Genomic DNA, 17527 nt, shown 5'->3' with positions numbered 1-17527 from the left:
TAGGGAAACTAAATCATGTCAGAAATAACAGCAGTTGGTAAAAGACAAATAATCATTTTGTCTTTCAATACAGGAGGATAATAATGACTAAACACCTCTAAAGTATAAAAATATGAAAACTTGAATAGAATATTATATCAAATCTTTTCTGAATCCTGGCTCTCCTATTTGTAAAACCTTGAACCCAGTTCCTTATCAGTAAAATGAAGATAATAATAATCTTTACCTTTTAGAAGGTTCCTGGTACATAGTAAGTGCTATGCAAGTGTTAGCTTTCATTGTTTAAAAAAAAAAAAAAAAAGACCTCTATGGATGGTCAGGGACATGGGAAACATATTTATGGATTATACAGAAATGGATCACTACACACAGCCATTCAGAAATATGAAATGATTTCCAAGAAATATTGTTGCTTATAAAAAAAACAAGGTGCAGAATAGTGTGTACTGTATGTTTGCATTTTTTAGAAAGATACTTATATGCATATATAGAGTGGTACTCAAGAAACTATCACGACCTGAGAAGGAGATTGGGAAGTCTGGGTAGGAGATAAGCCTATTTCTCATTGTGTTCCTTTTTGTATTGGTTGAATTTTAAAGTCATGCACATTTTTTTTTAAATTGACAAATTCAAAGTTAAGAATATATAGAAATTATTATTCCTCAGGCATTTTCCTATAGTGTTTCACCTACTGAAATAGAAAATTTTTATTGGCCATTTATAGAAGTGAGCTATTGCTAACAGCACAATCTTTTAACAATTCCAATATGTATGACTGAACACTGAAATCTGCATAAAGTTATCTGTAGTCAATTATCACATATAACAACTTAAGGTATCATATTATGGTGAAATAGTTGTTGGATCTCGTTTTAATCCTAATGTTTAATTCAATAATTTGGATTATAAATTTATTCTAATTCACTAAAATGTATCATAGTAGTAACATTTATTGTTTGAAGCATGTGACATGTTTTGGCCAATAATAAGCTTAGACTTTTAAAATGGTCTAAAGGTAACCAGCCACCAAAAGCTTCTGGTGGCTTTAACATGAATAGTAGCACACAACTTTCTTTTCTTTCTTTCTTTTTTTTCTTTTTTTTGAGACTTGATCTGGCTCTGTCACCCAGGCTGGAGTGCAGTGGTATGGTTTTGGCTCACTGTAGCCTTGACCTCCCTGGGCTCAGGTGATCCTCCTACCTCAGCCTTCTTTTTTTTTTTTTTTTTTTTTTTTTTTTTTGAGACGGAGTTTTGCTCTTGCTACCCAGGCTGGAGTGCAATGGCGCGATCTCGGCTCACCGCAACCTCCGCCTCCTGGGTTCAGGCGATTTTCCTGCCTCAGCCTCCCGAGTAGCTGGGATTACAGGAACGCGACACCATGCCCAGCTAATTTTTTGTATTTTTAGTAGAGACGGGGTTTCATTATGTTGACCCCACCTCAGCCTTCTGAGTAGCTGAGACTACAGGCACTGGCCACCATGCCCAGCTATTTTTTGTATTTTTAGTGGAGATGGGGTTTTGCCATGTTGCCCAGGTTGGTCTCGAACTCCTGGGCTCAAAGCCATCCGCCTGTCTTGGCCTCCCAAAGTGCTGGGACTATAGGCATGAGCCACCACGCCTCGCCTCAAAACATTTTTTATTTTTTAAAATTATATATATTTGTTTTGGAATATTTGGAAACGATAGAAATAACAAAACTGCCCCCCCCATAAAAATAGTACCTTGTACATTTCTGTGAATGGGTGTTTTTTTGTTAAAGTATTTTTCCTTTTTTTTTTTTTTTTTATAAATTACATACGGGGATACTGTGAAGATGGTAATTGGAACATTTTTTGGTTCACGTCTAGTCCCAGTTCCAGTCTATGTGCTTTTCTTTTCTTTCTTCTTCTTCTTCTTTTTTTTTTTTAAAGAAGAAAATGCTTTTATAATCACAACATGAAATTAACATGACATCCTATTAGAATTAAGCCAGGATAAATGCTGCTGTTATAAAATTTACATTTTTCACATCCATTCCAGAGGAAAATCTTACATATTCGGGCTCATCTTAATCTTATGGAATGATTTCCGTAAAACTTTTTTTTTTTTTTTTTTTTTTTGACACGGAGTTTCGCTCTTGTTACCCAGGCTGGAGTGCAATGGCGCGATCTCGGCTCACCGCAACCTCTGCCTCCTGGGTTCAGGCAATTCTCCTGCCTCAGCCTCCCAAGTAGCTGGGATTACAGGCATGCGCCACCATGCCCAGCTAATTTTTTGTATTTTTAGTAGAGACGGGGTTTCACCATGTTGACCAGGATGGTTTCGATCTCTTGACCTCGTGATCCACCCGCCTCGGCCTCCCAAAGTGCTGGGATTACAGGCTTGAGCCACCGCGCCCGGCCAGTAAAACAATAATAAATAGCAATTAACATATTCTCAAACTTTGCTAAATAGTTAGAAAGGCAACTATAAAATCTATATTGATTTCACCTGGCGGGATTAGAACTGTTCTGTTGAGCACTATGAACCACATCTCTGTCTTAGCTTTTAGTGCACCTTTTTCATTGGTAAGGGGACTGCTTGCTGTGGGTGCCACAGTGATTACCCAAGTTTCTTCTTAAGTAAAAGACACTTGTTTGATCAAGACTCAAATAAGTTGTCTTTCCCAATTTTACTCTTTTGAAGCAGAAAGAAATACTTTCATCTTTGCTAGATATAAGGAGGAAAATATGAAATACAGCTATTATAATCTCTTAAACACAAACAGGGGCAATGAATTATTATTAGAAATAAGTCTTTGAAATATTTCCTTTTTAAAATAACAAGGCTTCTGGATAATTTCTGAAAACTAGCTTTCCATTTCAGTACACAACTTGATAAACATAGCATATTAGATAGATATTTAGCAGTTTCTTCTATGAACTACACTTTGCCCTCAGTAAGGGTTAGGATATGATTTCAAACAATTTCTACACATAAAGCATCTTTAAATAAGTTTTGTGGTCACTGAAGTGAGACTTCTTTCACTTACGTACCCGTGGAAGTTAATTTGAGCATACACACACACATATATATACTTGCATACATATGTGTATATATGTTTTTTAAATAAGTTACTTTTACATTAGAATAAACCTAGCCACTACAGGGACAACTCTGTGGGGAAGTGTGGTCTGCCTCGGCAGCCCTCCTCTAGGTTGAGGAAGGCAGGTATAGTTCGCTGAAGGATGTGATGAGGCTGTAGTAAGTCTTACCATCTGTCAATCCTGCGTCGCCCGGTCTCACCACCACAGCTACGTGCACATCTGCTTCCTCAGCAGCACTGGCCTCTCGAGTAACATCTGTTAGAAACAAAATGTTGGTTGAGCACCCAATGCTGTCTGCAATCTTTCGATAACTTTCACTCCACTTTGTATCCAATCTTGGTATCAGAGTGACTATCAACAAGCTCACAAGTATCTCCCTCTGAAGAATGCCCAAATAACATTTCTGTGCCTCCACACTCCCTGAAGAATAGATGTACACCTTCATTCCGGCCTCTCTCCATTTCCGGACTGCTGGAACTACATCTGCAAAGAACCTGTTTCCTCAAAAGACTGACATCCTGCTGGCACTCCTCTTCTTCCCAATATGTCTGCAGACACTCTTTTAACATTTTCTTCGATGTAAGGAAATAAAATGTCCTTCGATATCTAACAGGATCACGGTGACTTCGGTGGGCACCGAGAGCACGACCATTTCCCTTCTGGATGCTACTACCGGACTCGGCCTGCTATTGGGGAGGGCGGAGGGCCGCGGCGCCGGCTGCCCTGCGGCTGCGGCTGCGGCCCCGGCCCCCGGTGCCATCCCGGGCTTCCGACGGCCCAGCGCGATCTCGGAGCCAGTGACCAAGTGTAGCCTGCCATGCTTGAGGAGAGGACACCTCTGCACACCTGGAACTGGCACTGGAAAAGGCAGCTGCCCAGGAGCCCTGAACTTGTGAGCAATACTGGGAAGGAGTCCGAGACCACGTGGGCAGCCTGTGTGCTTTTCCTAAACCCAATTCAAGAAAGAGTGCAGGTAAGCTGTGAGGCCCTGGGGCTGGGAGGGCATAGAGTACCAGAAAGCCACGGATCCAGGGAAGACTTTGGCCCCCTCAGGGAGAAAGTCAGTACAGGCGCAGCACAACTATACTCAGTCTCCTTGGCCTCAAAAAAGTCAAAAGGAGTTGAATGGGTTCGCTGAGTCTTCCCTGCTGTCGAGGCTGGGAGTTCTTTGAGGGGCCAGATAACAGGGTGGCTTCCTTCAGTTGCTGCAGGAGGGCAATGGCTTTCTGCCTGCTCCTCCACTCGTCACCTTGACACGATCTTTGCCTTGCATCCTGCAGGACCACTGCCATACAGGGTTCTCTAGCAAACAGAAGTGAACCTGCTGAGCCAAAAGGAAAAATAACATCCTATTTAAATGGGGTCAGGAGCCAGAGGAGCTGACCCAGCAGAACAATCACAGAAATAGAGCTCCTGGGAGAAGAAAAAGGAAATCTTGAATTTAAAAAGAATAAGAGCACCCAAGGAAATAAAAGTGTTGCACAAAAGAGGCTCTCTGTAGAAAAAAAAATCCAAATAAATAATTTAGTAGAGCAACAGATGCTATGCTCACTGTTGAAATCTGAAATAGTTGTCTAGAAATGAGGACCAAGACATTTCTTGAAGTACAGAGTAAAAATATAAAAATATGGAAATCTGGGGAAGATACTTAGGAAATATGTCCAGGAGGCCTAACATGTAAGTAATGGTAGTTCCAGAAGAAGAAAAAAAGAAGTCAGATAATAATAAAACAAATAGGCAAGACAGGTTCCATTAGTTAAAGACTGGGAGTGGTGGCTCATGCCTGTAATACCAGCACATCGAGAGGCCAAGGCAGGCATATGGCTTGAGCCCGGGAGTTCAAGATCAGCCTATGCAACATGGTGAGACCCTGTCTCTACAAAACATACAAAAATTAGACAGGCATGGTGGTGCACACGTGTAGTCCCAGCTGTTCAGGAGGCTGAGGCAGGAGGATTGCTTAAGCTCTAGAGGCAGAGGTTGCAGTGAGCTGAGATTTGGCCATTGCATTTCAGCCTGGGTGACAGAGAGTGACCCTGCCTGAAAAAAAAAAAAAAAAGTGCTTGCAGATGGTAATAGTTCACCAAGTTCCAAGCTGGAGTCTTGAAGAAAAACCTGCTTAGTATATAATGATAAAATCCCCATTGCCAATTGTTAATAGAAAATGTTATAAGACTTCAGATGGAAAGAAGAAATCCTAGACAGGAAAAAATTTTGGGTTTGTTTATCAGTTCTCTAGTACCACTCAGGCAGCCAGAAGACAGTGGACGTTACTTCTTCAGTGCCTTAGATATGTTAATCATACCAATTCATTTATTTCTCACAATAACCCTGTGAGGTAGGTTCATTTTTATCTACACTTGACCAGTGAGGAGACAGAGGCACAGAGATGTTATGTAATATGTCCAGTGTCTCACAGCTAGGATGTGACAGAGCCAGGACTCAACAAAACTGATCTGGCTCCGGAGAACCCATACTCCATCATCACTCATCCTCTTAAACAGGATATCACATTTGAGGAAGACACATGGGAGAAAGTCTAACAAACAGCAGAAGAACCAGAAGAGAGATGAAATAAAGTGAGCAATGAACCCAAATTGTGGTGTGTGTTCTTGTCCCCTACTCTTCCTCAGCAGATTTTGCCATTGTGGAACAGTGTTCATTTCATTGACTGACACCACAGATGGAAAAGGAAAAGGGAAAAAAAAATCTCAAATTTATTGTTTTAACCTCAAATGATCATAAGAAAGTGAAACATTTCTTAGGGAATCAGAGTTTTGTATTAAAATTTACACTGATAAGTTGGTGAAAATAAAGCAGAGACCTCTTTTATCAAGCTAATTTCTCATTCTTTTTGAAGATGTAAAGTTTCTCATAATTTGTGTATAACTTAAAGAAAAATTCAGATAATGAGTGATAAGAGTGAGATAAAGCTTTGCTCCTTTTAAGTTTTCTGCTGGCTGGAAAAGAATAGAGCTTGGAAACAGATGCTCACATATTAGAAATGTGTTATATGACAGAGGTGCTATAAAAATCAAGGAAAAAACAATGCATTATTCAATAAATGATGCCAGGGCAATTCTTAACCTGCATGGAAACAAATAAAATTATATTCTTACCTAACATCATATGCAAAAAATGTACTTTAGGTGTATAAAAGACTTTATTGTGAAAGAACAGCTTTAAAATTTCTAGAAGGGAACTATGCCTTTAGAATAGTAATTTAAAAAAAAAAAGACACAAGATATAAAAAACACCATAAAGCAAAAGAAAGCAAGCTGCATAGTGAGTACATACATGAATATTCCTATAATATTACTTCATGTGCGTTAAAGACAAGCATTAAGAAGTAAATATATGTGCCGTAGATAGAGATATTTATAGTGCGTATTATTGGCTTTCAAAGAAATGATATTGCAAACATATAGAGACACCTACAAAATTAGAAATAAAAGGTCCGACATGGTGGCTTATGCCTGTAATTTCAGCACTTTGAGAAGGTGACTAGAGGATCACCTGAGCCTAGGAGTTGGAGACCAGCCTCGGCAACACAGTGAGACTTCACCTCTATAGCTGGGCAGTGGCTTGAGCCTATGATCCCTGCTACTCCGAAGGCTGAGGTGGGAGGACTGCTTTAATCCAGGAAATCGAGGCTGCAATGAACTATGATTGTGCCACTACACTCCAGCCTGCCCAACAGAGTGACACCATCTCCAAAAACAATCTAATCATCAACTCAGTAGAGAAACAGGTAAAGAGCTGAAGAGGCAAAGGTGCTTAACCTCCCTTGTAATCAGGAAAAAGGAAATTAAAATCTTCATGTAACATCATTTCGCACACAGACTACATGAAATCAGAAAATTTCATAAAATGTCATGTTGATGTGGAGGAGAAGAAAGATACTTCTGGTGAGAGGCTGTAGAGGGCAATGATGTGGAATTTAGAGAAAGTCTTGCATGTGCATATGAGGAGATTGGGACAAGATGGTGATAGCAGTGTTGTTCATAATAAAACTATGGAAAAATATTTAATTGTTAAACAGTAGGGGAATGATTAAGTAAATTTTATGTGGTAGAAAATATGAATGAACCATAGTTACATGTATCAACCTGTGGCTAAATCTCAATGTTATCTTGAGTGAAACAATGAACATGGGAAAGGATATATGTAAAGTTTTAAAATGTGCCAGACAATATTGTATATTGGTTATGGATGCTTACATATGTAGCAAAGTTACAACAACATGCGTGATAATAATGACATTCATCAAATTGAGATAGTGTTTATCTCTGGGATGGGAAAAAAGATCTGATTAGTGTGTATGTGCCCAGGCTATTTTATTTTCTATTTTATGTTTAAAGCTTATGGGAAGTACTTAGATATCTCTTTCTTTCTCTTTTATTTTTTTGTTGTTTGTTTGTTTTTGAGAAGTAGTTTCATTATTGTCACCCAGGCTAGAGTGCAATGGGGCGATCTCAGCTCACTGCAACTTCCACCTCCCAGGTGCAAGTGATTCTCCTGCTTCAACCTCCCGAGTAGCTGGGATTACAGGAGCCTGCCATCATGCCCAGCTAGTTTTTGTATTTTTAGTAGAGATGGGGTTTCACCACGCTAGCCAGTCTGGTCTTGAACCCCTGAGCTCTGGGATTATAGGCGTGAGCCACTGTGCCTGACCTAGATATTTCTACTGTTGTTCTTGGAATGTTTTGGTGAGCTTGAAATATCTTACACTTAAAACAGAGGGTAAATTTACTATTGTTATTGTTTAAAAACATATGGCAGTAGGCATCTTCCAAAATGGTGCATAACATTATAATGAATTTGATTAGATGTTGGATTTTTATTCATCTTAAAAAAGTAATGCCATCTGCTGATTTATTTGCAGTGAAGAAGAATGCCCTGTATAAAGAAATATGCTTTAAAAGTTAATGAATGTGAAAAAGCTTTTTTTCCCCAGAAAAATAAAGTATTATTTTACTTCGATGAAAAGTGCTGTGACTTAGTTAGGTTAAAACTACTTGCACATAAAATTTACTTTTTGTTTCAAAATTTCTTCTTTTTTAAAAAAGTTTTTTAATTTTCTTGAGATGCAATCTCACTCTGTCACCCAGGCTGGAGTGCATGGCATGATCTTGGCTCACTGCAACCTCTGCTTCCTGGGTTCAGGTGATTCTTGTGCCTCAGCCTCCCTAGTAGCTGGGATTGCAAGTGCCCATCACCACGCCCAGCCAGTTTCAATAATTCTTGATAAATACTTATAGCCTAAGCTAAATAATGCTTTCCTTCTTCAGAGTTGCACAGGTACAAATAACTAATCATCTCATACTTTAGTACATGGCTATTCCTAAGTATTTGTTTTCATATAGCTGCATGGTTGAATGGGTCACAATAAAAGTAAAAACAAAAGTGAGATTAGAGTTACATAAGACCAATTTACTGCATTTCCCAGGGTTCAAATCTATCCGATGAAGGTTTAAATGATAGCGTCCAATCCATGGAGGATGTTGAAATACTTTTCTTTCTCATTGTTGGATTATAGCTTTGTTTATATAGCATTTTTTCAAGATCTAGGAAACGTTGTGATATGTTAGACATTTAAGAAATCTGTTTGTTATACAAACCATTGAAAACTAAACAAAACAACCTTTCCTCCAGTGGGAAAGCAGGTTTATTTATAAGGGTTGAAAGTAGGCTTATTTATAAGGGTTCCTTTTGGTTTTGCTTCTAAAATGCCCCTCTCTTTTTTCTCTGTCTGCATCCTAGTCTAGGTTCCAGTAACTTTCAGGGTTACATCAGGGTCATTCCAGAAGTTCTCGCTTCTTCTAGGTTCCTTCTTCTAGCTCCACTCTCGAATTCTAGTCAGCTCTCTACTTAAAGATGTATAGTAGTTATTTGTTGCCAACTGGATGAAAGTATTAATCTCAATTTGGACTTTCCATTTCAGGTCAGTTATTCAAAGAAGCTGGCTTGTGACAAAGTTTTTACTGGTCTGCAGTAACATGATAAAGTTAGGGTTGTACAAAGCTAAAATTATTCAAAATTAAAATTTCAATATTATTTTAGCTTTTTGTGATAAAATAGTCTTTCTTCATAAAATTGAGTTGATGGAAGAATAAAAAAAAATCTTCCTTGAGAAAAGTGAGTTGGAAACTTTGAGGATTATTTTTTTCCATTATCGCCCCTGTCCTACTTCTCTTCAGCACACACACACACACACACACACACACACACACACCCCTTCCTCTCTCTCTCTGAAAACGTTTGCTGGTCTGGGAAGCTTAGTAAACGTTTTGCAAAATTCTTCCTTAACAGCCTCATTTATTCCTACCTCTCTGTCTTTTCTCTTAGTCATTTCTGTTTTTTCAAATTTCCTCCAGCTACTTCAATACAAATTTTGAAATTCTGGTGACACCCAGATAAAATCTCCTTGCTTTCAGTTAGTCTACTTTAACTAACACCTTGTGCTTCCTCACTTATCTGCTTTAGCAGATTTTGTCTGGTATTGGTTGTCATAAGAATTTTTGTTTTCAAATATGTCTTTTCTCTCTAATCAGTTTAAATAACCTGTAAAAAGAAGTTTTTACATTTTCTTCAATCTTTTACCCTATACAGATTGAAAATACAAAGAAGATTTGGTAAGGACATAGAAACCCTTATAAAATGTTTTGTATCATAGCCCCAAAACATTGTTGTATGTGGGTATAATGATTTAATATTTATGAATTAAGGCAACTCTTTGTCATCTATTTCCAACTTTCTACTTTCTGGGTCTGCTGGTGTTTGGTGTATCCATGTGACTAGTTTTGTCCAAAGAGATGTCAATGAAAGTGATGTGTCGCTTCTAGATGGAAGCTTTTTGGGCAAGTGTAAATTTACTGGCTCTTTTTTTCTGTGCTATAGAAACTAGAAATATTTCTTTGGTGACTGACTCCTTGGCTTGGTCCCTAGAATGAGTTTGATGTCAAGGAGCCCCAAATTACCTGCAGTGAAGTTGGAGTGTGAGCAGGAAATAAACCTTTGTTTTTTAATTTTCTGAGGTTTTGGAAGTTGTAGATTATAACTGCATGACCTATCAATATTGATATGTTTGATTTCTTAAACAATGAAAATTTCTAATATTGTTTTTATTTCTAACTTAATTTAAAATGTCATATAGCTATAATTTCAGTATATTCTATATCCTACATTTAAAAATAAAAAATAGAATGTTGAAAACTAAATCATTTCAAAGAGATCAATGACAACTCTAAATCTTATAGTGTCATTCAGAAACATGTAAAACAGATTTAAAAAAATACACAATACTGAAATTGGCAAGTTGAAAAGAAGATACATATGAAGAGTAAACTTCTTTGGAAAGAAACCGCTATGCACAGTACTTAAGAATGAAATTTCCGCCAGGCTCGGTGGTGTATGCCTGTAGTCCCAGCTATTCGGGAGGCTGAGGCTGAAGGATCTCTTGAGTCCAGGAGTTCTGGGCTGTAGTGCACTATGCTGATCGGGTGTCCACACTAAGTTTGGCATCAGTATGGTGATGTGCTGGGAGCAGGGACCACCAGGTTGCCTAAGGAAGGGTGAACCAGCCCAGGTCGGAAACGGAGCAGGTCAAAACTCCGGTGCTGATCAGTAGTGGGACTGCGCCTGTGAATAGCCACTGCACTCCAGCTTGGGCAACATAGTGAGACCCCTTCTTAAAAAAAAAAAAATGAAATTTCCATGTCTCATTAATACATCTGAAACAATTCTACTTTCTATCCCAAACCTTAATGATTTTAGAAAGCTGGTTTGAATCAGTTTTTACAGGGTTGTTTTGGATTTAAAATAACTAAAATTTGAGAGCTGGGAGAAATCTTATTTAACACTTTTTTGTTGTTCATGGTTTAACATTTAATGAATAAAGTCTTCACTAAGCTTATAGGTGAGGGTCTGGTGGTGAAAAGTACTTTTTCAACTGGATAGATTACAATGAGAACAGCAAAGTAAAAATCTGGTAGGGTCAGATAACGAAGTCATGATCTGTAGGAAATTATTTCATATGATCCTTCAAGATGGCTGTACATATAATAATAAAAGTCAATAAAGAAAACCTTTAGCTCTAAGTTAACTTTAGTGCTTTGACTACCTGACACAAAAATAGTTGGGGGTTTGGCGCCATCTGCTGGCCAAATATCAACTTTTCAGATTCTCTTTTAAGACTTCAAGAAATGAATTACTCTGCGCTTATTAATAAACTTATTTAAAATGTTGATTTCAAGAACTTGTGAACAAAAGTCAAAGACAGATTTCTGTTACACTACCTATTGTTATATGAAAGAATTTTAGTCTTTAGTGGGTTCTTTTATACTTGTACTTGATTTATATATGAAAGCATTATACACCTAAATCTGCCATCTTTTTCTTAATACAAGAGAAGATTCTTTCCCCAAAAGAAATTAGAATTGTTCAATAAAATCTACATTTATTTTTTTACGATCTATGAAAGATTGAGCTAGGTAGGGGTGTGTGTGTGTGTGTGTGTACGTACGTATGTGTACGTGCGTGTGTGAATATCAGAATTTCTTTCAAAAATGCAAGAGGGAGAGGCAAAGGAGCTGGTAGTGACATTGTTCATTGTCACTACCAGAACTGTGCTAGATGCTTTCAGTAGATGGTCTCAATGAAGTTCCGCAACCATCTTTCCAATGGGAAGTGTTGCCCCAGCTTTACTGCTGGAAAATGTCTAAGAGGTTAAGGATATAAATGCTCAAATTTTGTGAGAAAATGGTTGATTTTAACAGAAAGATTACAGTAGCTCATGTTAAACTATGACAGAAAAACTGGATTAACAGATTTTTAAAGTTTTTTTTTCAGCTTTTCAAGATAAAAGTTTCCTGTGTCTCCTGATTAAAATGCTTCTGTGATTGTTGTTGTGCCTTAAGTTGTAAACTTCCTTGTTCTTTCCTTAGAGCTTCCTTTCACAATCCAGGAAGTAACTTGGTGGGGCACAGCCTCGGGTAAACAAAATGCTGAGGGAGGGAAGAGTTCATATTGGTGGAATTTTTTAGTTACCTCTCTGGAAACTAGGGGAAACTTCTTCGCTTCTCTTCTTTGTACTAACAATTTTAAAAAATAAAGTTTTTATTTTAGATTTAGGGGTATATGTATATGTTTGTCACATGGGTATATTGTGTAGTGGTGGGGATTGGGCTTCTAGTGTACCCATTATCCAAATAGTGAACATTGTACCTTACGGGTAACTTTTCAACCCTTGCTCCCCTCCAATCCTCCTTCCTTTTGGAGTCCCCAGTGTCTATTATTTCTATCTTTATGTCCATATGTACCCATTGTTTAGCTCTCACTTATGAGTCAGAATGTGTGACATTTGGTTTTCTGTTTTCTGAGATGATTCACTTGGGATAATGGCCTCCAGCTTCATCCATGTTGCTGCAAAGGACAAAATTTCATTCTTTTATGGCTGCTTTTAAGTAATTTTTTTTCCTCTTCTAGTGACTGAGTTTTATCATTATTATTAGTTAAGTGGGTCTTTGGTTTAATTGTATTTTTAGGGTAATGTAAAGCACAAGATGGCTTGTGTTCTGTCCTACTACACTTTTATTCATTGCTGTATCCTCAGTGTCCAAAAGAAGCATTATACATATAAGTAGTAGACACTCAATGGATTTTGACAGAAAGACACACGTGCATACACACACAGACAGAGAAAGAGAGAGAGGGAGAGAGGGAAAGAGAGAGGGAGAGAGCGCACAAGATAGCAACAAGGGAGGAAGGAAAGAAAAGGAGAGAAAAAGGCAAGAGGGGAAGGGGCTGCTTGGTAAAGGTGCAGTAGTTTCACCCACAGCATTGGGTATTGTGGAAGTAAAGTGGAGGAAAGTTAACATATACTGGAGGTTATTGTGCATCACTCACTGTTAAGCACTTTATAACTGTAATCTCATTAATCCCCAAACCAACCCACTGAGCTGGTTATTGTTTCCCTTTTCACAGTTGAGAAAATTGATCTCACTGTGGTTAAGTGATTTACTGAAGATCATACAGCCCACAAGTGGCACAGTCAAGATTTAAATTTTTATCTCTCGGACTTATGACTTACAATTTAAAAGAGTTGTTTATTTATTCATTCAGCAAATATTCATTGAACAATGTAGCATCCTTCTCTGATAATCTCAGACCCTGCAATCCTATATGCTAAATATTTCCCTCAAGTATTCCTATAGGCTAAGTACTCTCCCAAAGTATTTCTTTAGTCAAAATCTCTCCTCTGAGCTCCAGATTCATATACCTACATGCTTTTCTGACATTCCTACTTGGGCTAATATATACCAGTCAAGTTTTAGATTTTAGCCCCAAACTTTTTTCCTCACTCTCCATTTTCTCTGCGAATTACACATAACCATCAATCCTATTATAATCAGAAAACCGGGAGTCAGCCCCAACTCTTATTTTAACTCTCTAATCATATCTTCATGTTCTCAAGCCTTTACATGACCTGCACCCACTTTCATCTCTGACCCCATTTCCATTCTGCCTGGTATCTTTTGGTCACGCTGGCAGTTTTCAAAGCAGATCAAGCTCTTTCTTACAAGAGGATTTTGAAGTTGCTATCGTCTTTTTGAATGCTTCCTCTAGCTTTCCTCTCAGATCTCAGCTGAAATGAAACCTCCACAGAAAAATTGGTTCTTGACAAACTATACTCAAAAGAACAAAATTTTCTAAGTCTCTCTTTATCATAGCACTCTACTAATTTTCTTCTTAGTACTTAGAAACATTTATAATTGTTTTACTTCTTTGTTTACTCGTTAAATGTCTGTATCATTTATATATGGTAGGTCCTATGAGTTCATCAAATTTATCTAATGTTTGTTTGTTTTCTGCTGTAAACCTGTGGCTTGGTACATAGAAGGTATTTGACAAATGTTGGTTTAAGCAACAAATATTTTTAAGCAGAATGTCTCGAAGCCTATCTGCGTATTCAGAATGCTTGCTCTAAGGCACATAATTATATCCATTTTACAAATAGGAAAGTTTTTGTGTCTATCTCCAGCATCTAGCAAGGAGTTTTTGCATAGTTGGTGTTCAATGACTATTTTATAAATGAATGATGATCAGAGAGGTTAGGTTGGTCCCCTACAGTGTTGAGCTTAGGTTCTTTGATACTCTGACCCTTTTACCTGCTATAGTGTTAGCATAAGGAATGCTTTGAGGAGGAGACTTTATATTCTTCTGTAATCTACAATATTTCTTCCTTTCATCCTAGAAACCAATTCCAAGTAAATTCCAATCACAATCTATTTCTTTTTTGTTCTATTTTTAGAGACAGGGTCCTATTCTGTTTTCCAGGCTGGAGTGCAGTGGCATGATCACTCACTGCAGCCTCAAACTCCTGAGCACAAGCAATACCCCTGCCTCAGCCTCCCAAGTAGCTGGGACTACAGGTACATGCCTTCATACTTGGCTAATTTTTTTTTTGTTTTGTTTTTTGTTTTTTGTAGAGACGGGGACTCATTATGTTGCCCAATCTGGTCTCAAATACCTGCCTTCAAGTAATCTTCCCGCCTTGGCTTCTCAAAGTGTTGGGATTACTGGTATAAGCAACCCCGCCTGATCCAAGTAAGTTTGCAATTTAAAGAAAAGTAGTCTGGGTGCAATGGCTCCCAGTGGTCTGGGAGGCTGAGACAGGATGATTGCTTGAAGCCAGGAGTTAGAGACCAGCCTGGACAACACAGCAAAACTCCCATCTCAAAAATAAATAAATAAATAAAATAAGGAAAAAAAATGTGTTTGTTATGCAAACAGCCCAAGGCAAAGAAGCCCCAGCTTCCAGCCAGTTCACTGATATCCCTTTATAAAATGACATTCTGCAGTTGTCTTTTTTTTTTTTTTTAACTGCTTCCTGCAGAGCAGGGCTACCCCATAGGCAGTGTGCCCAGTGTAGTCTGCAGTTGCTTTTTAAGACTGCATTACTTAAACTTCACAGTTAAGTATGCCAATTAACACAGTATACTTGAAAATCTTTATCATGTAGTCATTCTTTTTTTTTTTTTTTTTTTTTTTTAGACCTAACCTCACTCTGTTGCCCAGCCTGGTGTGCAATGGTGTGATCTAGGCACACTGCAAACTCTGCCTCCCAGGTTTAAGCGATTCTTGTGCCTCAGCCTCCTGAGTAGCTGGAATTATAGGTGCCTGCCACCATGCCCAACTAATTTTTTGTAGTTTTACAAAAACTCCTGACCTCAAGTGATCTGCCTGCCTCAGTCTCCCAAAGTACTGGGATTACAGGCATGAGCCACCATGCCCGGCCTCATTTTTGTTTCAATAGTCATCAGATATAAGATTACCTTAAAAGAATATAAAATAACAGATTAATGAGATGGACTCTATCAGCTTTTAAATAAACCTGAGATGATTTGTACCACTCGGATTTTCTTTCTTTTTTTTTTTTTTTGAGGCGGAGTTTCACTCTTGTTACCCAGGCTGGAGTGCAATGGTGCGATCTCGGCTCACCGCAACCTCCGCCTCCTGGGTTCAGGCAATTCTCCTGCCTCAGCCTCCTGAGCAGCTGGGATTACAGGCACGTGCCACCATGCCCAGCTAATTTTTTGTATTTTTAGTAGAGACGGGGTTTCACCATGTTGACCAGGATGGTCTCGATCTCTTGACCTCATGATCCACCCGCCTCAGCCTCCCAAAGTGCTGGGATTACAGGCTTGAGCCACCGCGCCCGGCACCACTCGGATTTTCATATACATGTTCACTTCATTTAATAATTCATTAGTAACTCCAGCATATAGCAGTGAACCAACATGAAAATAAATTATTTTTTGAAACACTAGGGCTATTTTTGTGTTCAATTGGTTATTAAATGTTCTCACGTAGTATTCTTACAAATTGAATGTCATCTTCCTTGAGATTTTTTTTTTTTTTTTTTTTGAGACGGGGTTTCGCTCTTATTACCCAGGCTGGAGTGCAATGGCGCGATCTCGGCTCACCGCAACCTCCGCCTCCTGGGTTCAAGCAATTCTCCTGCCTCAGCCTCCTGAGTAGCTGGGATTACAGGCACACGCCACCACGCCCAGCTAATTTTTTGTATTTTTAGTAGAGACGGGGTTTCACCATGTTGACCAGGATGGTCTCGATCTCTTGACCTCGTGATCCACCCGCCTCGGCCTCCCAAAGTGCTGGGATTACAGGCTTAAGCCACCGCGCCCGGCCTCTCCCTTGAGATTTTATAAGTATTTGGTAAATATCTTCATAGTCTAAAACAGGGATTGGCAAACTATAGCCCAAAAGCCAAATACAGCCTGTTTTTGCATGACTACAAACTAAGAGTAGTGTTTGCATTTTTAAATGGTTGAAAAAAAAATCACAAGAAGAATAACACATGAAAATTCTATGAAATTCCAATTTGTGTCTGTAAATCAAGTGTTGTTGAAACACAGCTGTGCTCATTTATGTATTATCTATGGCTGCTTCTGTGTGGTAACTCCACAGTTGCATATCTGTGACAGAGAATGTAATGGCCTGCAAAGCCTAACATATTTACTAGTCTGTCCTTGATAGAAAATGTTTGCTTACCCCTGCTTTAAAATGTCTTATATCAGAGACTGTCCATATGTCCTCAAGTCCTATCCCTGTAGTGCAATGGCTTTGCTACTGCCTTAGGTCTTTCTTCGGGTCTGAGCACCCTGCCAGTGTTCCCAGCAGCGGGGAAGGGTCCACAAATCAACACTTTCAGGGAGCAGCCCTCAAACCATGAGAGCCAATGAATAAACACCCCAGCTTTCTTGCCCCTTGGGCATGTTCTACACCAAGTCTGAGTCCCCCACAGTGGTAACTGCTTTGATAAAACACTCTTCACTGACTTCCCGCTCCACCAGTGTCTCCTGAGATTTCCCAAATCAACAACTTGCATGAGAATCTTGGTTGCAGAGTGTGCTGCTGGGGGAAATCCAAACTAAGACAAATGTGAATTATTCTCATATATATTATTTATGGTGTCACTTTGATGTATAAGTTACTCAGGTGTGATGAAAAATTTATAACCAAACATTTGTGCCATTTTTTTTCTTACTACTGCAGGAAAGACAGATTTTATTAATTGATAGTTTTATTTTGTATGACATTTATCAGCCAAATTTATCCTGAAAGATGCAGTTTGATATTTTTCTCATATTTTGAACATAAATGCTTATTCCAGGAGAGTGATTCTTGAAGTATTGAATTAATCTTTCATGTTGCAAAGTCTTTCTTTCATCTTTTGTAAAATTTATATTTTCTTGTTTTATACCAAAAACTTTTCTGCTACGTCCTCAGAAAACTTCTGTTCAAATTTTATTTTGCATCAATAATAAATCTAAGCAATCCTAAGGGCAACCAATATAATTTTTTCATATGATAATTAACAGTAGGTTCAGAATGTTTAAGAAGAAGTATTTCAGAATCTGTGGAAATGTTCATATGTTCTC

General features: G+C 38.4%; 1 long non-coding RNA gene across 2 annotated transcripts in view; it reads left to right on the top strand.

Annotated features, from left to right (window-relative positions):
- Nucleotides 1-17527, top strand: part of LOC141580824 (uncharacterized) — a 131940-nt gene that overhangs the window by 30126 nt on the left and 84287 nt on the right. For both annotated transcript variants that reach the window (XR_012513181.1, XR_012513180.1), the window contains one exon: nucleotides 14555-14672. This is a non-coding gene — a long non-coding RNA (uncharacterized LOC141580824). The remainder of the gene's footprint in view (nucleotides 1-14554; nucleotides 14673-17527) is intronic.

The sequence above is a fragment of the Saimiri boliviensis genome, chromosome 1, assembly GCF_048565385.1.
Source record: "Saimiri boliviensis isolate mSaiBol1 chromosome 1, mSaiBol1.pri, whole genome shotgun sequence".
NCBI lineage: Eukaryota > Metazoa > Chordata > Mammalia > Primates > Cebidae > Saimiri > Saimiri boliviensis.
Note: the sequence above shows the minus strand (reverse complement) of the source record. Positions and strands in the feature narration are given on the sequence as shown.